The sequence below is a fragment of the Alligator mississippiensis genome, chromosome 1 (assembly GCF_030867095.1).
Source record: "Alligator mississippiensis isolate rAllMis1 chromosome 1, rAllMis1, whole genome shotgun sequence".
In the NCBI taxonomy this organism is placed as follows: Eukaryota; Metazoa; Chordata; order Crocodylia; family Alligatoridae; genus Alligator; species Alligator mississippiensis.
The window spans coordinates 259,647,886-259,654,681 of NC_081824.1; the positions used below are offsets into that span (position 1 = coordinate 259,647,886).

Below are 6,796 nucleotides of genomic sequence, written 5' to 3' on the forward strand. Positions count from 1 at the left end.
AGACAGAATTTATTTCCCATTCTACATCAATTCTATACTGGAATGAAACTCAAGACATTCTGAAGTTTCCCACCAAATGGATTTTTTTTGGGGGGGGGGGGGGGGGAGGGAGAGCGGGGTACTTCATCTCAGGCCAACAAAAATATTGTTGTTTCGATAAAATTGTAAAGTTCTATTCTGATTTCAAACTACTCCTTATTTAAAATGATAATGTTTAATATGAAAAACATTTCAATGTGAAAAGGTGGTTTTGAAATTAAAAAAAAATCAGAACATTTAATTTCAATCAATCATGTAAATAAAATCAAAAGCATTTTGACAAGTTTAAAATAAAGTTTCATCACAAATCAACACAAATCCCTATCAGAAAGTTTCAGTTTGATGCCTCAGCATTTCCTAGTTAAAAAAAAAAAAAAAAAAAAAAAAAAAAAAAAAAGTTCTACTAGAGAATTTTCAACCAATCCTAGAATTAGATCATTCCTTTCAGCATGCCTCTAAGGAGAAGTAATTTACAGTAGCACAGAAAATGGTTCAGTTTATCTCTGAGGCCCCAATCACCACCTAGTTCTTTCCCAACTGCTCTCACAGATGGATACACCCATTTCCAAGTCCTGACACTCATCCCAGGAGGCAGAAAAAGAGAGACTGTAATAGCCTTCATGTGGCAGTTGTTGGAAACTGCACGGCTAAAGTAGGCCTGGGAACAATCTAACCCCTCAACAGCAAGAGTACAGCTAGTCTGAATCATGACGAGTTAATTCAGGGCTGTCCAGCTTCTTAGTAGCTGCGGGACCAGACCAGCAGGGCCACACCCACTGCCCCCCTCCCCAGCTGCAAGCTACCCCCACACTGCAAGGGCAGGTGGCTCCCACCCAAGCACTACATGGTGCATGCAGGTTGAGCCCCCCCATACCATGCAGACAGGTGGGTAGCCACTCCCCCCCACCACCTCCTTGGCTATCAGCTCCCCTAGCACTGCAGGCTATATTGAGCCATGCCACCCTACCTTGCTCTGCCCCTTCAGGTGCAGGCGGAAAGTGAAATCCAGATGACGCAAGAGGTCTGGAGACCCTAGCTACAGCAACAGCTGGGGCAATGAGGGGAGCAGCAGATGGGGGTGGGGAGGGCTGTAGATTAACCCCTCACCAGCCACATGCAGCCCGTGGCCCACCAGTTGGGCAGCCCAGGATGGAAACACTCAGGGTTAATTAACATTTGTAGAGCTATTTGAATACAAGAAATGCTACATAAATTCTACCAATGTAACTGAAGACACTATAAAAATGATAGTTAAACCCCTCTGAGTGTTTCCATCCTGGGCCCATGTTTACAATCTCTCATAAATTGCACCATTTGGGCTGAAAATTTTTGTGCTGGGGACCAAATCATGGCCATCTTGCTCCTGTGAGGTGACTTCATATGGACTATGTAGAGTCAGCTGAATTTCTTCCCAGTTTTCTCCCCAAGGACAAATTGTTTTGAAAGATTTCAACCAAAATTGTTGGGCTATGTCTGCTTTGCTGGTTGTATCATTTGCTGTAATGATTTGTAAACATTTAGGTTTAAAATCAGACATGGCATATTTAGAACTAAAGACAATTAAGAGAAGACCAGAGAAAATACAACAATTCAGTTCAAAGCCTCCTCTACCCTAGCAATGCAAAAACAGCCTGCAGTTAAATTTCAAGGTCATACACAACTTGTATCAGATCCATAATTGAAACTAAAATTAAAATTAAACCAAAGCCATCCTTAAAATAAAGTGAAAGAACAGGTTCAATGGGTAAATTAAGTTTTTTATGAACTGCAGTAATGAAGAACAAATGAACTAAAGCTATTTCAAACCAACCTTTAATTAAGTCTCTACACCCTTTATGTCAGATAAACAGGGCTAAAGAACCTACTAATCATTGCACACAGCATCACAGAAAGTAGTGTAAGTACCCATTATTTAAAAATAGCATATGGTTAGCATGTCTACCATTTAATCTCACCCGTACTGCCGAATTCTGATCCTAGTCTTGTGCAATTTGCAGATTAACTTTTCTGGTCAGGGGAGTTGTAGTGGTATGAAGCTGCTAGGAATGAGGTCACTGTCAAGCCCACAGTTCCAGGAACAGAATATACATGATATTTATATATTTTTAGAGGAAAAAAACCCAATAGTTTAGTCATATGTAATTATGGAGACAGTGGCATTTTTCTCAGCACTCCAGAACATTTAATTCCAGACATATCTTTATTAAGTCCTTGCTGGAACTGAATAAAGTCAGCTTGTTGGGCTACCAGCTAACCTTCAGCTGGCACTAGCAGGAAAAGTATATCTTAAGATTATTTTAAAGTAATACACCTTTTCAGTATGAACCAAGACCTTGATCCAGATGTGCAGACCTTGGTATCTACTTAGAGTTCTACTGAAATCAGCAAGGCTCTAGAGAGGTTCACCCGCAAAAAAACAATGTACTACAAGATGAGGCACTAATGAAGCTAGGCACTTAACAGCTCTTAATCAAAAGATTAAATGGATGGATTGTTTTAAATACCTTCATCCTGCAGCATATGTTGAGGTTCTGTGAAGGGTCAAGGGTTGAAAGATCTCAGCACATGACAGAAAGTTTAAGAAATTAATAAAGGGCCTTGTTACACAGTAATTTTGGGTGGCTCCTGGAGCTCTTAACACCTGGATTGTCCAGACAGTAACACTTGAAATTAGTTTGAAGCAGCTGAAGCCACTCCAAGGGTGATCTCTGATCTGTGTTACTCAGCTTGTGTTACACTAAGGTGTAGTAGCTACCCCATCCGCTCACTGCCTCCCCACCCCTGCCCTTCCCAACACCCAAGATCCCCGCTTACTGCCCCCTCTTCCTTACTTGTGGCTTCCTAAACTGTTGGGGGGGGGGGGAAGGTAAAGAAGGGTAAACCCCTTTTCTGGACTGGGATTATCCCAGAGAAGAGCAGTGAAAGTTGGGCAAGCAGGTTAACCCTTCTCTTCCTGCTCTCCTGGGACAGACAGCAGAGGCAGGCACAAGTAAGTAGAGGGAGGGGAAATGTGGGGAAACCCCAAGAGATAGGAGGAATCTCTAGGATGAGGAAGGCCAGGGAGAGCCTTGGGGGGCAAGGGAGGGAAGCCAGGAATAGGAGGGGGTGGGATTCTTACCTTTCAAACCTTCAGGCCCCTGCTGGTCTGCAGTGTGACTGCTCCAAACCTGAGCTAGCAGTAATACCAACCAACATTTGTGTGGTTCACAGTGTAAGGTGGGGCCGTACGATAGCTTATCATTCATTTTTGTTTCAGTTAAACTAAATTATGTACAGTGGTAGGGTCTGGGGAGAGGTTGGGAGAGGGTTGTTTGGGAGCTTTGTATTTAAAAAAAAAAAAAAAAAAAAAAAAAAATCAAACCATCTTAGTGAAACCATACATTCCAATAACTGCATGTTGTAATCTGAACAAATGCTCTGCATAAAGAAAGCTAGTGAGGGATCTGTCTTTTTTTTAATGTACAGAGCCTAAACTGTTATCCAGCATTTTCAATTAATGTATTTAAAATATGATGGAAAAGAAACAGTTTCCCCCGTCTACTCAGCCCTTAACCATATGAATAACTTTACTCAGGTGAGTTGTCAGTTTCAAAGCAAAAGTATAAACTTATGCCAGCAAAATTATACACATGCCTAAGTTTTTTTCAGGTTCTTATATTGTTCTTAACCACAAAGGTGCTTTGAATATTTCTGCTTTTTTTCCTGTACATTGAATGTAGATATTACTTGTGCCAACTGCTTGCAAAAATGCAGAATGGAAAACGACCATTGCTGATTGTGATAATGCCAAAAGTGCAATGTGGGGGAAGCACTGGTATTCTGTGAGACTGAATGCCTGAGATGAGTAATTATTTTAATGCTTTAGGTGTCTTTGTTTTTTCACTGTGGCAAAAATGGAGGAGTAGAATTTATTCTCAAAATAGTAAATAGTTATAATGACTTTGAAACATGAAAACCATTATTGGTCTGCTATTGCAAACATCTGACTTTCAAAATAATTAAATGCAAACTGGTGATTTTTTTTTTCATCTGGCACTTTTAGGTTCATGTTGTATTAAGCCAAGCTTCCATGACCTGCAAAATATTTTGAGGGGATCTAAATGGATTAGCACTGACACTGACCAGTCTAACACGCTTAAATGCTTTGGGACTTTTAACATAGAAGAGATTGTGAAAGTAATCAAGCTAAATACTCGAGGGACACTAGAATAGCCATGAATTGTTTGACTTATTGAATGTCTGGCTCTGTAGTATTAAGTGTGTGTTAGGTTTTTTGGTCCAAAATTCTAATAAAGCAATCCCTCCCTAACGTTTCCTCTTTGGATTTGTAGGAAAGTCTCCCGAGAATTCTTTGACTGTCATGCCAATAGCTATGTTTTACCTGGAAAACATGCTTAGAACTTTTAGTTAAATGTGGCTTTCTGAGATCCACAGTAGTTATGATGGAAAACGGTGTCTTTAAATTCTATTGTGGATAAATACCACAGTCAGCCTCAATATTCTTCTTGGGTCTGATAGAAAACATTGCTGAACAATGTTGAAGCAGGGTACTTTTATTTCTCTGTTCTATGGCATTATGACTTCCTCTCCATCTATCTTTGCTCAATCTCACAATTCCTCGAGCCCTACTATCTACCTACCCTACATTTCGGCCTCACGAACAGCTTTTACTGCTTTCACAATTCATCTGTTGTTGTTTTTAAGGAGGTTGAAACAGGCACTTAACCGTCCTTGTGATTTAGTCTTTGCAGCTAGAAAACACGCTTGAAAGCAGCACAGCTGGTCATGAAGAACTGCTGGAGAGTAGCAGCTGTGCTTTGAAGGGGGCACTGAAAATGATTACCTTCCTTCCCCATAGCACTTCCCTGGGTGCCTGTAACTTTTACTTTCTTCTACTAAATTGAGAATGTTCTTTCTAACAGTCTCATTACTGAAAATTGCCCAGCCACCTGGAAAGTGCTGCTGAACACTCTGGCTAGTTCTGCAGGCTCATGATGGGAGATTCACTTCCCATCACTGTCACCTGAATGATATCCTCTGCCATCTTAGGCTAAATGCTTGGAGTTAAATGTGTGAATATGTCCCGTATGTCTCCAACCAGTGTTACTGCAATAGGGCAGCTCTGCAATTCACCATTCTCCAACTCCTGTATAAGCAAAAATGAAGCTCTCCGGTTTGTTGCTTAACCAACTCTTGAAATGCATAGACATGGATCTAGAGAACAATTTAGCAGTGGCACCTCGAAACCTTAGGCCTTTTACAGCCTGGAGAGAAAATTAATATACAGAGGTGGAAATCTGACCTTTTCCACTTTGTAGAGTGTTGTAGTCCACACAGAGAAGTCATCACATAATGGCCTGCCATTAAGAGCCCTTGCAATAAGACAATATTTGTTTATTTATTCCTTGTTAGTTACTGCTATAGTTGAACACTGCACAGTATAGGTGCCAAGCACTCTAGCCCTAATACAAAAAAAGGTATCTGAGCACATGCTAAATCCAACTGAAGTTAATAGGGCTTAAGCCCGAGTTTAAATGCTTTGCTGGCCCAAAACCAGAGTCCCCATTATGTTCTAACACTCCTTGACTCTTCCTCTCAAATCATGAATGCCCAAAAAGGAGGATTTAAAAATATTGTTCATTCAGGAAGCTTAAGAAGCCATTCCTCCAGTGTAACTAATTTGTATAGACACCATTCCATTTCGTTTTCTGAAATAAATAGTTTCAGGCAATGAAAGCAAGGCTGGCTATTCAATATGTGTGGGAAGGTGGTTAGTTTTGAGGCTTAAATAAGTCTCTCAAAATTCACAACATCTGAGAAGTATGTTAGCAAGCAATTTGTCAACTGTCTGCTTTCATCCCATTAACTGCATTTTCTCACATCTTGTTTCCTTGTATTTCTGCCAGTGTTAATGGTATTTTAGTAAAAAATGATAAAATATGTAATATATCATTTGTGCAAAGAATGCAAATACTGTACTAGTGAAAATAATAATGCTTCTGATGTTTGTATATGAAGTGTTTGTATTAATATTCATGTATTTGCCCAAACCAAATTCATATGAAGATATGAATACATACATCGGTCTCTTGCCAAGCACTGGTATTACTGAACTGGGCCCAGAAGACTCCTGGTCCCAACACCATCTGCATATAAAAAGTTTGTGAAGTTTAGTACATATAGAACATGCTCAGATTCAAAATCTGTAGATCAAAAATAAACCCTTCAATGCACTGGGGCAAAGATCCAACTTTAGCCCAACAGGGCCATCCCTAATTCAACCATGTAGTTGTCTACATGGGTTCAAGAATCTTGATTAATGAAGCAAGAACCCTGCTCTGAAGACAGTTAAGGTAGCTAAGGATTTTCCCTTTCAGAATGGCTCATTCAGAGAAGCTTAGCAAGAAGCAGGCTACCCTCAAAGGGAACAAAAATGTCACACCACATTAGAAGAACCTTGAATTATTTTAGCCTGAGTGGGGCCCCATTTTTCTTCTAGCTCAGTTCCTGTAGGTGGTGGTATTGCTAAAATTTGTTAAACTCGAGCTCCTGATGGAAAATACATGGGAAAACTCTCCCTTGTCTCTGTCTCTCCGTTTCCAGATAATGTCGTTCTTTAAGGCATATTGGCTCACTGCCATCTTATACTTCCTGTCAGGATGTTACTCCTTCCCCTTAAGATCGATAAACAAATCACTAAATTAAATTAGTATCCACATTTGCTCAAAAATTAGCAAGAACTTGTATTGCTAATGTA

At 40.1% G+C, this 6,796-nt stretch overlaps 1 long non-coding RNA gene across 1 annotated transcript; it reads left to right on the forward strand.

Annotated features, from left to right (window-relative positions):
• Positions 1-2,957: 2,957 nt before the first annotated feature.
• Positions 2,958-6,553, forward strand: LOC132247705 (uncharacterized). The gene is made up of 3 exons (XR_009459018.1): positions 2,958-3,028; positions 3,505-3,613; positions 4,082-6,553. It is a non-coding gene; the product is annotated as an uncharacterized LOC132247705 (long non-coding RNA).
• Positions 6,554-6,796: the final 243 nt, after the last annotated feature.